Genomic DNA, 17,312 nt, shown 5'->3' with positions numbered 1-17,312 from the left:
CTTCTGTGTCTATTTTATAGAATTAGAGAACCTAATTCCAATGCCGTGTTTCTGAGCATCTCCTGAAACTTGTAATTCCGCTGCGTGTCTAAAACCGAGATCACTGGGATACAGCTCTCCGGGTTCGGGAATGGTTCCCCATCTGGCTTGTGTCTCACAGTCTCTGGAATGGTACCCATCTGGCTCGTGTCTCACAGTCTCTGGAATGGTCCCCCATCTGGCTCGTGTCTCACAGTCTCTGGAATGGTTCTCCATCTGGCTCGTGTCTCACAATCTCAGGAATAGTTTCCCCATCTGGCTCGTGTCTCAGAGTCTCAGGAATAGTTCCCCATCTGGCTCGTGTCTCAGGAATATTTTCCCCATCTGGCTCGTGTCTCAGGAATGGTTCCCCATCTGGCTCGTGTCTCAGAGACTCTGGAATAGTTCACCATCTGGCTCGTGTCTCAGGAATAGTTCCCCATCTGGCTCGTGTCTCAGTCTCTGGAATAGTACTCCATCTTGTTCGTGTCTCAGAAATAGTAACCCATCTGGCTCGTGTTTCAGAAATAGTTCCCCATCTGGCTCGTGTCTCAGGAATAGTTCCCCATCTGGCTCGTGTCTCACAGTCTCTGGAATAGTTCTCCATCTGGCTCGTGTCTCAGAGTCTCTGGAATGGTGCCCCATCTGGCTCGTGTCTCAGAAATAGTTCCCCATCTGGCTCGTGTTTCAGAAATAGTTCCCCATCTGGCTCGTGTCTCAGGAATAGTTCCCCATCTGGCTTGTGTCTCAGTCTCAGGAATAGTTCCCCATCTGGCTCGTGTCTCAGGAATAGTTCCCCCTCTGGCTCGTGTCTCAGAGTCTCAGGAATAGTTTCCCATATGGCTCGTGTCTCAGAAATAGTTCCCCATATGGTTTGTGTCTCAGGAATAGTTCCCCCTCTGATCACTAGGACTAGGATATAGCGTTCCAGGTCTGAAATAGTTCCCCCTCTGATCACTAAGACTAGGATATAGCGTTCCAGGTCTGAAATAGTTCCCCCTCTGATCACAAAGACTAGGATATAGCGTTCCAGGTCTGAAATAGTTCCCCCTCTGATCACTAAGACTAGGATATAGCGTTCCAGGTCTGAAATAGTTCCCCCTCTGATCACTTGGACTAGGATATAGCGTTCCAGGTCTGAAATAGTTCCCCCTCTGATCACGAAGACTAGGATATAGCGTTCCAGGTCTGAAATAGTTCCCCCTCTGATCACTAAGACTAGGATATAGCGTTCCAGGTCTGAAATAGTTCCCCCTCTAGCTCGTGTCGCAGTCTCTCCTTCAATTACAATGTTCCTGAGCCCTGTGTCCAGAGAACTGGGCCCAGGTCGAATTGAGACTTGGGATTGAAGTGGGAATTTCCTTGGCAGGGATATTCTTGGCTGACATTGGAATGGGGACTGCAGTGGCACGGGACGCCTGGATGTGTTCCCAACTGATCCATTTCCTGTATGTACGGCAGGACAGACGGACGGCTTCATAACAGCCCAGCCACACCTCTGTATCCTACACACACACACACACAGGCCAAAATGTTTTTAAGTCAGGGCATTAAACGTTCCCAAGGTGTGTAGGAGAGTCAAAGTAAGATCCACAACTTACAAAGAGTATACATTTACATTTACATTTAGGTCATTTAGCAGACGCTCTTATCCAGAGCGACTTACAAATTGGTGCATTCACCTTATGACATCCAGTGGGACAGTCACTTAACAATAGTGCATCTAAAACTTAGGGGGGGTGGGGTGAGAGGGATTACTTAACCTATCCTAGGTATTCCTTAAAGAGGTGGGGTTTCAGGTGTCTCCGGAAGGTGGTGATTGACTCCGCTGTCCTGGCGTCGTGAGGGAGTTTGTTCCACCATTGGGGGGCCAGGGCAGCGAACAGTTTTGACTGGGCTGAGCGGGAGCTGTACTTCCTCAGTGGTAGGGAGGCGAGCAGGCCAGAGGTGGATGAACGCAGTGCCCTTGTTTGGGTGTAGGGCCTGATCAGAGCCTGGAGGTACTGAGGTGCCGTTCCCCTCACAGCTCCGTAGGCAAGCACCATGGTCTTGTAGCGGATGCGAGCTTCAACTGGAAGCCAGTGGAGAGAACGGAGGAGCGGGGTGACGTGAGAGAACTTGGGAAGGTTGAACACCAGACGGGCTGCGGCGTTCTGGATGAGTTGAAGGGGTTTAATGGCACAGGCAGGGAGCCCAGCCAACAGCGAGTTGCAGTAATCCAGACGGGAGATGACAAGTGCCTGGATTAGGACCTGCGCCGCTTCCTGTGTGAGGCAGGGTCGTACTCTGCGGATGTTGTAGAGCATGAACCTACAGGAACGGGCCACCGCCTTGATGTTAGTTGAGAACGACAGGGTGTTGTCCAGGATCACGCCAAGGTTCTTGGCGCTCTGGGAGGAGGACACAATGGAGTTGTCAACCGTGATGGCGAGATCATGGAACGGGCAGTCCTTCCCCGGGAGGAAGAGCAGCTCCGTCTTGCCGAGGTTCAGCTTGAGGTGGTGATCCGTCATCCACACTGATATGTCTGCCAGACATGCAGAGATGCGATTCGCCACCTGGTCATCAGAAGGGGGAAAGGAGAAGATTAATTGTGTGTCGTCTGCATAGCAATGATAAGAGAGACCATGTGAGGTTATGACAGAGCCAAGTGACTTGGTGTATAGCGAGAATAGGAGAGGGCCAAGAACAGAGCCCTGGGGGACACCAGTGGTGAGAGCGCGTGGTGAGGAGACAGATTCTCGCCACGCCACCTGGTAGGAGCGACCTGTCAGGTAGGACGCAATCCAAGCGTGGGCCGCGCCGGAGATGCCCAACTCGGAGAGGGTGGAGAGGAGGATCTGATGGTTCACAGTATCGAAGGCAGCCGATAGATCTAGAAGGATGAGAGCAGAGGAGAGAGAGTTAGCTTTAGCAGTGCGGAGCGCCTCCGTGATACAGAGGAGAGCAGTCTCAGTTGAATGACTAGTCTTGAAACCTGACTGATTTGGATCAAGAAGGTCATTCAGAGAGAGATAGCGGGAGAGCTGGCCAAGGACGGCACGTTCAAGAGTTTTGGAGAGAAAAGAAAGAAGGGATACTGGTCTGTAATTGTTGACATCGGAGGGATCGAGTGTAGGTTTTTTCAGAAGGGGTGCAACTCTCGCTCTCTTGAAGACGGAAGGGACGTAGCCAACGGTCAGGGATGAGTTGATGAGCGAGGTGAGGTAAGGGAGAAGGTCTCCGGAAATGGTCTGGAGAAGAGAGGAGGGGATAGGGTCAAGCGGGCAGGTTGTTGGGCGGCCGGCCGTCACAAGACGCGAGATTTCATCTGGAGAGAGAGGGGAGAAAGAGGTCAGAGCACAGGGTAGGGCAGTGTGAGCAGAACCAGTGGTGTCGTTTGACTTAGCAAACGAGGATCGGATGTCGTCGACCTTCTTTTCAAAATGGTTGACGAAGTCATCTGCAGAGAGGGAGGAGGGGGAGGGGCGGAGGATTCAGGAGGGAGGAGAAGGTGGCAAAGAGCTTCCTAGGGTTAGAGGCAGATGCTTGGAATTTAGCGTGGTAGAAAGTGGCTTTAGCAGCAGAGACAGAGGAGGAAAATGTAGAGAGGAGGGAGTGAAAGGATGCCAGGTCCGCAGGGAGGCGAGTTTTCCTCCATTTCCGCTCGGCTGCCCGGAGCCCTGTTCTGTGAGCTCGCAATGAGTCATCGAGCCACGGAGCGGGAGGGGAGGACCGAGCCGGCCTGGAGGATAGGGGACATAGAGAGTCAAGGGATGCAGAGAGGGAGGAGAGGAGGGTTGAGGAGGCAGAATCAGGAGATAGGTGGGAGAAGGTTTGAGCGGAGGGAAGAGATGATAGGATGGAAGAGGAGAGAGTAGCGGGGGAGAGAGAGCGAAGGTTGGGACGGCGCGATACCATCCGAGTAGGGGCAGTGTGGGAGGTGTTGGATGAGAGCGAGAGGGAAAAGGATACAAGGCAGTGGTCGGAGACTTGGAGGAGTTGCAATGAGGTTAGTGGAAGAACAGCATCTAGTAAAGATGAGGTCGAGCGTATTGCCTGCCTTGTGAGTAGGGGGGAAGGTGAGAGGGTGAGGTCAAAAGAGGAGAGGAGTGGAAAGAAGGAGGCAGAGAGGAAAGAGTCAAAGGTAGACGTGGGGAGGTTAAAGTCGCCCAGAACTGTGAGAGGTGAGCCGTCCTCAGGAAAGGAGCTTATCAAGGCATCAAGCTCATTGATGAACTCTCCGAGGGAACCTGGAGGGCGATAAATGATAAGGATGTTAAGCTTGAAAGGGCTAGTAACTGTGACAGCATGGAATTCAAAGGAGGCGATAGACAGATGGGTAAGGGGAGAAAGAGAGAATGACCACTTGGGAGAGATGAGGATCCCGGTGCCACCACCCCGCTGACCAGACGCTCTCGGGGTGTGCGAGAACACGTGGGTGGACGAAGAGAGAGCAGTAGGAGTAGCAGCGTTGTCTGTGGTGATCCATGTTTCCGTCAGTGCCAAGAAGTCGAGGGACTGGAGGGAGGCATAGGCTGAGATGAACTCTGCCTTGTTGACCGCAGATTGGCAGTTCCAGAGGCTACCGGAGACCTGGAACTCCACGTGGGTCGTGCGCGCTGGGACCACCAGAGTAGGGTGGCCGCGGCCACGCGGTGAGGAGCGTTTGTATGGTCTGTGCAGAGAGGAGAGAACAGGGATAAACAGACACATAGTTGACAGGCTACAGAAGAGGCTACGCTAATGCAAAGGAGATTGGAATGACAAGTGGACTACACGTCTCGAATGTTCAGAAAGTTAAGCTACGTAGCAAGCATCTTATTGACTAAAATGATTAAAATGATACAGTACTGCTGAAGTAGGCCAGCTGGCAGTGGGTGCGTTGTTGACACTACACTAATCAAGTCGTTCCGTTGAGTGTAATAGTTTCTGCAGTGTTGCTAATCGGGGGCTAGCAGGCTAGCTAGCAGTGTTGTTTACGTTACGTTGCGTTAAAATAACGACAATAGATGGCTAGCGAACCTAGAAAATCGCTCTAGACTACACAATTATCTTTGATACAAAGACGGCTATGTAGCTAGCTAAGTAGCTAGCTACGATCAAACAAATCAAACCGTTGTACTGTAATGAAAATGAAGTGAAAATGTGATACAACCTGTGAATGCGACCGGGTAGTTGAGTTCTATACAGAAGACGTTGGCTAGCGTTGGCTAGCTGTTGGCTAGCTAGCAGAGTCACCTACGTTAAGGACGACAGATAGCTGGCTAGCTAACCTCGGTAAATTAAGATAATCACTCTAAGACTACACACTCTAAACCTAAACAACACAATTATCTTGGATACGATGATACGATGATACGAAGACAGCAAAGACAGCTATGTAGCTAGCTAACACTAAACTAATGAAGTCGTTCAGTTGAGTGTAACAGTTTCTCCAGTGCAGCTAATCAGTGGACGTTAGCTAGCTGGCTAGTGAAGACTACGTTAGGACGGCGAAATACGATAATTACGCAATTATCTTTGATACAAAGACGGCTATGTAGCTAGCTGAGAAGAAATTGCTAAGATAAGACAAATCAAACCGTTGTGATATAATGAAATATAATGAAAAAGTTACCCGTTGGAGCGACGTGCAGATGCGACCACTCGCTCCAACCGGAACCGGAACAAACCCATTAACTATTACCATAGATCATGTATGACTTTGTACAGTGTGTGTGTGTGTGTGTGTGTGTGTGTGTGTGTGTGTGTGTGTGTGTGTGTGTGTGTGTGTGTGTGTGTGTGTGTGTGTGTGTGTGTGTGTGTGTGTGTGTGTGTGTGTGTGTGTGTGTGTGTTCCCAGTGAATACAGTGTAATGTGTGTAGTTTAGGTTGGTTTCCTCCTCTTGTCCCAACTCCTCAGAGGTGAGAGGCTGCAGTAAGCTTCCTGTTGCTGTTGGAGTAACCACAGTTACAGTCACTATCAGCTGGGACATTTAAGAGCTTGATTGTGGTGTCTCCTCTTTTCTGTCTGTCTGCCCGTAGGTCTGCCTGTTTGTCTGTCTGTCTGTCGAGGCATGCTGGGTGACATTCCTTTCACTCCTTCTCCTCCTCCCTATCCACTGTTCTTAACCTCTTCCTTTCACTCCTTATCCACTGTTCTTAACCTCTTCCTTTCACTCCTTATCCACTGTTCTTAACCTCTTCCTTTCACTCCTTATCTACTGTTCTTAACCTCTTCCTTTCACTCCTTATCCACTGTTCTTAACCTCTTCCTTTCACTCCTTATCCACTGTTCTTAACCTCTTCCTTTCACTCCTTATCTACTGTTCTTAACCTCTTCCTTTCACTCCTTATCCACTGTTCTTAACCTCTTCCTTTCACTCCTTATCCACTGTTCTTAACCTCTTCCTTTCACTCCTTATCTACTGTTCTTAACCTCTTCCTTTCACTCCTTATCCACTGTTCTTAACCTCTTCCTTTCACTCCTTATCCACTGTTCTTAACCTCTTCCTTTCACTCCTTATCCACTGTTCTTAACCTCTTCCTTTCACTCCTTATCCACTGTTCTTAACCTCTTCCTTTCACTCCTTATCCACTGTTCTTAACCTCTCCCTTTCACTCCTTATCCACTGTTCTTAACCTCTTCCTTTCACTCCTTATCCACTGTTCTTAACCTCTTCCTTTCACTCCTTATCCACTGTTCTTAACCTCTTCCTTTCACTCCTTATCCACTGTTCTTAACCTCTTCCTTTCACTCCTTATCCACTGTTCTTAACCTCTTCCTTTCACTCCTTATCCACTGTTCTTAACCTCTTCCTTTCACTCCTTATCCACTGTTCTTAACCTCTTCCTTTCACTCCTTATCCACTGTTCTTAACCTCTCCCTTTCACTCCTTATCCACTGTTCTTAACCTCTTCCTTTCACTCCTTATCCACTGTTCTTAACCTCTTCCTTTCACTCCTTATCCACTGTTCTTAACCTCTTCCTTTCACTCCTTATCTACTGTTCTTAACCTCTTCCTTTCACTCCTTATCCACTGTTCTTAACCTCTTCCTTTCACTCCTTATCCACTGTTCTTAACCTCTCCCCTTCACTCCTTATCTACTGTTCTTAACCTCTTCCTTTCACTCCTTATCCACTGTTCTTAACCTCTTCCTTTCACTCCTTATCCACTGTTCTTAACCTCTTCCTTTCACTCCTTATCCACTGTTCTTAACCTCTCCCTTTCACTCCTTATCCACTGTTCTTAACCTCTCCCTTTCACTCCTTATCTACTGTTCTTAACCTCTTCATTTCACTCCTTATCTACTGTTCTTAACCTCTTCCTTTCACTCCTTATCTACTGTTCTTAACCTCTTCCTTTCACTCCTTATCTACTGTTCTTAACCTCTCCCTTTCACTCCTTATCCACTGTTCTTAACCTCTTCCTTTCACTCCTTATCCACTGTTCTTAACCTCTTCCTTTCACTCCTTATCTACTGTTCTTAACCTCTCCCTTTCACTCCTTATCTGCTGTTCTTAACCTCTCCCTTTCACTCCTTATCTACTGTTCTTAACCTCTTCCTTTCACTCCTTATCCACTGTTCTTAACCTCTCCCTTTCACTCCTTATCCACTGTTCTTAACCTCTTCCTTTCACTCCTTATCTACTGTTCTTAACCTCTTCCTTTCACTCCTTATCCACTGTTCTTAACCTCTTCCTTTCACTCCTTATCTACTGTTCTTAACCTCTTCCTTTCACTCCTTATCCACTGTTCTTAATCTCTTCCTTTCACTCCTTATCCACTGTTCTTAATCTCTTCCTTTCACTCCTTATCCACTCCACTTCTTTCCCTCCTCCTTTAGACAAGACATTCACTCAAAGAAATGACAAACCAATAAGGGGATACACTCCCACATAGACACACCCTCGTCTATATCCAGGCCGTGCCAACTCTACCAGAAGGTATTGGGGTGAACCCCTCTCATTTAGAACACAGAGTTTCCCCTGGTCAGGTCACAAAGCCCTACACATTACATAACCAGGCCACTAGGAAGGAAGGAAGGAAGGAAGGAAGGAAGGAAGGAAGGAAGGAAGGAAGGAAGGAAGGAAGGAAGGAAGGAAGGAAGGAAGGACAGCGAGGAGTGAATTATGAAAGACCCTCTCCTCTCCTCAGCTACAGTGGGATGGCGCCTATTTATTTAATCGAGCAGGAATTTGGCCCTTTACAATGGAACTTTCTGCCAAGAATTTGGCCTGCATGATAACATGACTCTCCTCCTCTTGGAGAAAGCTTCAGGAGCATCAGTGTCTGTGTCCATAGTACATGCGTGTGTGTGTGTGTCCATAGTACATGCGTGTGTGTGTGTGTCCATAGTACATGTGTGTGTGTGTGTTTGTCCATAGTACATGTGTGTGTGTGTTTGTCCATAGTACATGTGTGTGTGTGTTTGTCCATAGTACATGTGTGTGTGTGTGTCCATAGTACATGTGTGTGTGTGTGTCCATAGTACATGTGTGTGTGTGTGTGTCCATAGTACATGTGTGTGTGTGTGTGTCCATAGTACATGTGTGTGTGTGTGTGTCCATAGTACATGTGTGTGTGTGTGTGTGTGTCCATAGTACATGTGTGTGTGTTTGTCCATAGTACATGCGTGTGTGTGTCCATAGTACATGTGTGTGTGTGTCCATAGTACATGTGTGTGTGTGTGTCCATAGTACATGTGTGTGTGTTTGTCCATAGTACATGCGTGTGTGTTTGTCCATAGTACATGCGTGTGTGTGTCCATAGTACATGCGTGTGTGTGTTTGTCCATAGTACATGTGTGTGTGTGTGTCCATAGTACACGTGTCTGTGTCCATAGTACATGTGTGTGTGTGTGTGTCCATAGTACATGTGTGTGTGTGTGTCCATAGTACATGCGTGTGTGTGTGTCCATAGTACATGCGTGTGTGTGTTTGTCCATAGTACATGCGTGTGTGTGTTTGTCCATAGTACATGTGTGTGTGTCCATAGTACATGCGTGTGTGTGTGTCCATAGTACATGCGTGTGTGTGTGTCCATAGTACATGCGTGTGTGTGTGTCCATAGTACATGTGTGTGTGTGTTTGTCCATAGTACATGCGTGTGTGTGTCCATAGTACATGCGTGTGTGTGTCCATAGTACGTGTGTGTGTGTGTCCATAGTACATGCGTGTGTGTGTGTCCATAGTACATGTGTGTGTTTGTCCATAGTACATGCGTGTGTGTGTTTGTCCATAGTACATGTGTGTGTGTGTTTGTCCATAGTACGTGTGTGTGTGTGTTTGTCCATAGTACGTGTGTGTGTCCATAGTACATGCGTGTGTGTGTCCATAGTACATGCGTGTGTGTGTGTGTCCATAGTACATGCGTGTGTGTGTGTGTGTCCATAGTACACGTGTCTGTGTCCATAGTACATGTGTGTGTGTTTGTCCATAGTACATGTGTGTGTGTGTCCATAGTACATGCGTGTGTGTGTGTGTCCATAGTACACGTGTCTGTGTCCATAGTACATGTGTGTGTGTGTGTCCATAGTACACGTGTCTGTGTCCATAGTACATGTGTGTGTGTTTGTCCATAGTACATGCGTGTGTGTGTGTCCATAGTACATGCGTGTGTGTGTCCATAGTACACGTGTCTGTGTGTCAGCAGGGTTAACGCTGATACAGTATGTCCTCCTCCGGGGACATCAAACACTTTAATCACTGCTGGGCCATTTTCCTTTTGTGGGCAATGACAGAATATAGTTTTAAGAGAAATGAAATGCATGTCTAAATTACTGGCTGGCTACAGTCTGTGGCCAGTTAAATGACATCCATAAAATGGATTCACAGTTCTGCACAGGGGCAATCCATGGTTTGCCAAAACACACACAGACAAATACAGTAGATATTACAGATAGACCTGACACACCCAGTAAGCAAGGCATTACAATGATGGAACAATTATGTCATAATTAGTAGGTCACACCTGTGGATAGTGTCACAGACCAACCGTCAGTTCATTCCACCTTTATTTAACCAGGTAGGCCAGTTGAGAACACCTTTATTTAACCAGGTAGGCCAGTTGAGAGCAAGTTCTCATTTACACCTGCGACCTGGCCAAGATAAAGCAAAGCAGTGTGACACAAACAACAACACAGAGTTACACATGGAATAAACAACAACACAGAGTTACACATGGAGTAAACAACAACCCAGAGTTACACATGGAATAAACAACAACCCAGAGTTACACATGGAATAAACAACAACCCAGAGTTACACATGGAATAAACAACAACCCAGAGTTACACATGGAATAAACAACAACCCAGAGTTACACATGGAATAAACAACAACCCAGAGTTACACATGGAATAAACAACAACACAGAGTTACGCATGGAATAAACAACAACACAGAGTTACACATGGAATAAACAAACAAAATGTCTACATACAGTGTGTGCAAATTGCGTAAGGAGGTAAGGCAATAAATAGGCCATAGTAGCGAAGTAATTACAATATAGCAAATTAACACCGGAGTGACAGATGTGCAGATGATGAATGTGCAAGTAGAAATATACTGCTGTGCAAAAGAGCAAAAAAGTATATAAAAACAATATGGGGATGAGTTCGGTAGTTGGATGGGCTATTTACAGATGGGCTATTTACAGATGGGCTATTTACAGATGGGCTATTTACAGATGGGCTGTGTACAGCTGCAGCGATCGGTAAGCTGACTGTGTGTGTTTCCTAACTGACTGTGTGTATTGGTTCTGACTTCTCTGAAAAGTTGCATATCGCGGGGACTAGTGCAGTCCGCCACAGGATGCTATTCACTGCTGACACTGCTGACAATAACGCATCAAAAACTAAATCAACTAAAGCTATTTATTGTTGATACAACATTGAATTATTCTCTCTGCAACTGCTTTGGGCTGGTGTCAATGGCCCAGATAGTGCCTTGTACCAAATTCCACTTTAAAAACTCTTTGGGATGACGGGATTGATTTGACAACAGCCAGTGAAAGTGCAGGGCGCCAAATTCAAACAGAAATTTCATAATTAAAATTCCTCAAACATTTCACACCATTTTAAAGATACACTTCTTGTTAATCCCATCACAGCGTCTGATTTCAAATAGGCTTTACGACGAAAGCACCACAAACGATTATGTTAGGTCAGAGCCAAGTCACAGAAAAACACAAACATTTTTCCAGCCAAAGAGAGGAGTCACAAAAATCATCACCTTCGATGATCTTCATCAGATGACACTCATAGGGCTTCATGTTACACAATACATGTATGATTTGTTCGATAAAGTTCATATTTATATAAAAACATCTCAGTTTACATTGGCGCGTTATGTTTAGTAGTTCCAAAAACATCTGGTTATTTTACAGTCCGTAGAAACATGTCAAACCTCCCACTTCCTGGTTGGATTTTTTCTCAGGTTTTTGCCTGCAATATGAGTTCTGTTATACTCACAGACATCATTCAAACAGTTTTTGAAACTTCAGAATGTTTCCTATCCAAATATAATAATAATATGCATATCTTAGCTTCTGAGAATGAGTAGCATGCAGATTACTCTGGGCACCTTATTCATCCAAGCTACTCAATACTGCGCCCAGCCATAAGAAGTTAAGTGAAGATGTTGATAGTGTGGCTCTATAGACATCTACGGTATCAAAGTTATGTCAGATGGCTATAGTAGTACCACAGTAGACTCCATTTAAATATGTTGGAGTCACAGGCATGTCATTCAAGTTCAGTCTTACCTAAACCTATGAATGATCGATATACACTTAACAAAAATGGAAATGCAACATGCAACAATTTCAAAGATTTTTCCTAAGTTACAGTTCATATCAGGAAATCTGTCAATTGAAATGAATTCATTTGGCCGGAATCTATGGATTTCACATGACTGGGGACACAGATATGCATCTGTAGGTCACAGATACGCATCTTAAAAATAAAGATAGGGATGTGGATCCGAAAACCAGTCAGTATCTGGTGTGACCACTATTTGCCTCATGCAGTGCAACACATCTCCTTCGCATAGAGTTGATCAGGCTGTTGATTATGGCCTGTGGAATGTTGTCCCACTCCTCTTCAATGGCTGTGCGAGGTTGCTGGATATCGGCGGGAACTGGAACACGCTGTCATACACGTCGATCCAGAGCATCCCAAACAGACACAATGGGTGACATGGCTGAAGAGTACGCAGGCCATTGAAGAACTGGGACATTTTCAGCTTCCAGGAATTGTGTACAGATCCTTGCGACATGGGGCCGTGCATTATCATGCTGAAACATGGAGGTGATGGTGGTGGATGAATGGCACGACAATAGGCCTCAGGATCTCATCACGGTGTCTCTGTACCATCGATAAAATGCAATTGTGTTTGTTGTCTTTCGGTTATGCCCGCCCATACCATAACCCCACCAACAAGGGAACATAAATTCTCTGGCAACAGCTCTGGTGGACATTCCTGCAGTCAGCATGCCAATTGCACGCTACCTCAAAACTTGAGACAACTGTGGCATTATGTTGTGAGACAAAACTGCACAAGTGGACTTTCATTGTCCCCAGCACAAGCTGCACCTGTGTAATGATCATGCTGTTTAATCAGTTTCTTGATATGCCACACCTGTCCGGTGGATGGATTATCTTGGCAAAAGAGCAATACTCACTAACTGGGATGTAAACAAATTCCTGCACAGAATTTGAGAGAAATAAGCTTTTCGTGGGTATGGAACATTTCTGGGATATTTTATTTCACACACACACACACACACACACACACACACACACACACACACACACACACACACACACACACACACACACACACACACACACACACACACACACACACACACACACACACACACACACACACACACACACACACACACACACACACACACACACACACAACCAGTTAAAAGTTTGGACACACCTACTCATTGCTGGGTTTTTCTTTATTTTTACTATTTTCTACATTGTAGAATAGTGAGACATCAAAACTATGAAATAACACATACGGAATCATGTAGTAACCAAACAAGTATTAAACAAATCAAAATATATTTGAGATTCTTCAAAGTAGACACCCTTTGCCTTGATGACAGCTTTGCACTCTTGGCATTCTCTCAACCAGTTTCATGAGGATTGCTTTTCCAACAGACTTGAAGGAGTTCCCACATATGCTGAGCACTTGTTGGCTGCTTTTCCTTCACTTTGCGGTCCAACTCATTCCAAACCATCTCAAATTGGGTTGAGGTTGGGTGATTGTGGAGGCCAGGTCATCTGATGCAGCACTCCATCACTCTCCTTCTTGGTCAAATAGCTCTTACACAGCCTGGAGGTGTGTTTTTGGTCTTTGTCTTGTTGAAAAACAAATGATAGTCCCACTAAGCGCAAACCAGATAGGATGGAGTATCGCTGCAAAATGCTGTGGTATCCATGTTGGTAAAGTGTGCCTTGAATTCTAAATAAATCACTGACAGTGTCACCAGCAAAGCACCCCCATACCATTACACTTCCTCCTCCATGCTTCACGGTGGGAACCACACAAAGACATGGCGGTTGTAACCAAAAATCGCACATTTGCACTCATCAGACCAAAGAACAGAATTCCACCTGTCTAATGTCCATTGCTTGTGTTTCTTGGCAAAAGAGAGTCTCTTCTTATTTCTTTGCAGCAATTCGACCATAAAGGCCTGATTCACACAGTCTCCTCTGAACAGTTGATGTTGAGATGTGTCTGTTACTTAATCTTTGTGAAGCATTTATTTGGGCTGCAATCTAAGGTGCAGTTAACGCTAATGAACTTATCCTCTGCAGCAAAGAACTCCGGGACTTCCTTTCCCGTGGCGGTCCTCACGAGAGACAGTTTCATCATAGAGCTTGATGGTTTTCGCGACTGCACTTGAAGAAACTTTCAAAGTCCTGAAATATTCCATATCGACTGACCTTCATGTCTTAAAGTAATGATGGACTGTCGTTTCTCTTTGCTTATTTGAGCTGTTCTTGCCATAATATGGACTTGGTCTTTTACCAAACAGGGCTATCTTCTGTATACCCCCCTACCTTGTCACAACACAACTGATTCGCTCAAACGCATTAAGAAGGAAATAAAGGCACACCTGTTAATTTAAATGCATTCCAGGTGACTACCTCGTGAAGCTGGTTGAGAGAACGCCAAGAGTGTGCAAAGCTATCATCAAGGCAAAGGGTGGCTACTTTGAAGAATCAAATAGTCTATCCACTGTGGTCATCACTAGTTACCACAGCCACAAAGTAATAAACCCCGCCTATTTCTACAATTTATCTTCTTAAAATGTCATTTTAAACCAAACCTTAACCACACTGCTAACTTTATGCCTAACCCTGACCTTAAACCAAATTAAAATATTTACGATATAGTCAATTATGACCGAGTGGCAGTTGTCATTAGCGGAACCCCTGAAGGTTCCATGATTAATTAGCTACAGTGAAGTCATCACGCACACTTAGTTACAATGTAACGGATCACATCTCACGTAAAACGTTTCCCTCACAGACTATCCGGATACTTTAGAAGCGAGTTGAAAAAAATTGACAGAAGAACCTCTAAGTTTTGACAACTTTTTAACAATGAACGTCTATGTTTATTGTGCCCTAATAACAGGTTATACCATTTTCATGATGTATTATGGATATAGCCCGGCATTGGCTACTGCTCAAGTTCATCTAAGCTATATGCGACACATGAGTCATAAAGACATGGCATCATGCGCTGTCCATATTTCCACTCGCCATGAGACATTGTAGCATTGCTGACGAGGGAACAGCACTGCCTTCTGTGGCTAGGGAGATGCATCTCTCTAAATTCGCCAATTACTTTCATTTTACTATCCCACAAACTCAGACAGAGCAACACAATACACATACACCACCAAAATATGTTACAATAGCCTATCCTAAACATGGACTTCACAACAAAAGTATGACATTAGGATAAACTTGAACACAAGCATTAACTCGTGGTGACATCGTTTCAGTGAATACAACCAAACAAAGTGGTACATATACTTCCCATCCTTATAGATCTTCAAAAGTATAGGCTATTAACAAAATGGGGTTGCATGCTATAGCAAGACATTAAAACACCACAACTCCGATTCAATTTAATCGGGAGTGAAACATCTTCATTGTAAGAACCAGCTCTAAAGTACAAATCTAGCTATACCTTACATAAACTTATAAAACGTTCAAAAAGCTATCTAACCAATAGCAGAAGAGACCAGACAAAACGAGGCTTTAACATGAAACAAGCAAAATCATAAACTAAAAGTTTATACACTTACCAGATTGGTGGTTAAATAGGGGGAAATCAGTGGTGTGGGACGATCATTGTCAGATATTCGCGTACGCTGTATATATATACGCTGTATATAAGGGATATTTTAGAAACGTACTGATAAAATGCCGGTAGGAAGCAGGCCTACACCTCGCGAGTTCTCTGATACAGAAATGTAAATACGGTAATGTCGCTTGGTGAGTTAACAGGCAGCTACGTCACCGGCTGAAACCCGTGTGGCGCGCGCGGGCCCCCTGATTTCCCCCTCCTCTTTTCTCTCCGCGCGCCTCCTCTGCTGCTGAACTCATCACGAGTCAATGCGGGGAATCCACGCGCACCGGGACGGCAATGGCAATGAGTTAACGGGACCGGGAGCCATCTGTCGGGATTCATCCGCCTCGCCTCTTAGGAACCTGCTTGTGCATCATCAGGGCGTCAAAAGCTTTGCTATGATGACAGAGGCAGGCGTACATAGTTTATACACACCTGACCACCCAAATGTACTAACCTCACTGGCTTGGCCTATAGGCTGCTTGTACTAGACTACTAAATGACTCGATAAAAGATAAAGAATGTCTTTGCCATGACTTATGCAAAATCAACACATCAACGTTGAAAATGTATGACAGAATCAAGACTGCATGTATTTTAAAGGGGTAGCCTATGCAAAAAGAATGCTGTACATGACACTGGGGCTTATATAAATCAAAGAGCCTGTAATGACATCATCATCATCAAAGTAGAGGGTTTAGATAATGGTTACTTAAAAGGATGGGATACACATTCACTGTCCTCATTCTCTTTCCCTCCATGAGATCCAATTCACTGTCCTCATTCTCTTTCCCTCCATGAGATTCAATTCACTGTCCTCATTCTCTTTCCCTCCATGAGATTCAATTCACTGTCCTCATTCTCTTTCCCTCCATGAGATTCAATTCACTGTCCTCATTCTCTTTCCCTCCATGAGATTCAATTCACTGTCCTCATTCTCTTTCCCTCCATGAGATCCAATTCACTGTCCTCATTCTCTTTCCCTCCATGAGATTCAATTCACTGTCCTCATTCTCTTTCCCTCCATGAGATTCAATTCACTGTCCTCATTCTCTTTCCCTCCATGAGATTCAATTCACTGTCCTCATTCTCTTTCCCTCCATGAGATTCAATTCACTGTCCTCATTCTCTTTCCCTCCATGAGATCCAATTCACTGTCCTCATTCTCTTTCCCTCCATGAGATTCAATTCACTGTCCTCATTCTCTTTCCCTCCATGAGATTCAATTCACTGTCCTCATTCTCTTTCCCTCCATGAGATTCAATTCACTGTCCTCATTCTCTTTCCCTCCATGAGATTCAATTCACTGTCCTCATTCTCTTTCCCTCCATGAGATTCAATTCACTGTCCTCATTCTCTTTCCCTCCATGAGATTCAATTCACTGTCCTCATTCTCTTTCCCTCCATGAGATTCAATTCACTGTCCTCATTCTCTTTCCCTCCATGAGATTCAATTCACTGTCCTCATTCTCTTTCCCTCCATGAGATTCAATTCACTGTCCTCATTCTCTTTCCCTCCATGAGATTCAATTCACTGTCCTCATTCTCTTTCCCTCCATGAGATTCAATTCACTGTCCTCATTCTCTTTCCCTCCATGAGATTCAATTCACTGTCCTCATTCTCTTTCCCTCCATGAGATTCAATTCACTGTCCTCATTCTCTTTCCCTCCATGAGATCCAATTCACTCCCTCAACCTGCAGATGCAGCATTTAGAGCAATAGCTCTGTCTGTCTGAACAGTTCCACTGGTCTGTCTGTCTGAACAGTTCCACTGGTCTGTCTGTCTGAACAGTTCCACTGGTCTGTCTGTCTGAACAGTTCCACTGGTCTGTCTGAACAGTTCCACTGGTCTGTCTGTCTAAACTGTTCCACTGGTCTGTCTGTCTAAACTGTTCCACTGGTCTGTCTGTCTAAACTGTTCCACTGGTCTGTCTGTCTGAAC

At 45.2% G+C, this 17,312-nt stretch overlaps 1 pseudogene; it reads right to left on the bottom strand.

The window, feature by feature from the left end:
• The window catches only part of LOC123992537, a 59,882-nt pseudogene extending 42,854 nt beyond the window's left edge, over positions 1 to 17,028 (bottom strand).
• Between the last annotated feature and the right edge of the window lie 284 nt (positions 17,029 to 17,312).

The sequence above is a fragment of the Oncorhynchus gorbuscha genome, linkage group LG13 (genome assembly GCF_021184085.1).
Source record: "Oncorhynchus gorbuscha isolate QuinsamMale2020 ecotype Even-year linkage group LG13, OgorEven_v1.0, whole genome shotgun sequence".
Lineage (NCBI taxonomy): Eukaryota > Metazoa > Chordata > Actinopteri > Salmoniformes > Salmonidae > Oncorhynchus > Oncorhynchus gorbuscha.
The sequence above is the reverse complement of the archived record's forward strand: the minus strand, read 5'-3'. Positions and strand labels throughout refer to the sequence as shown.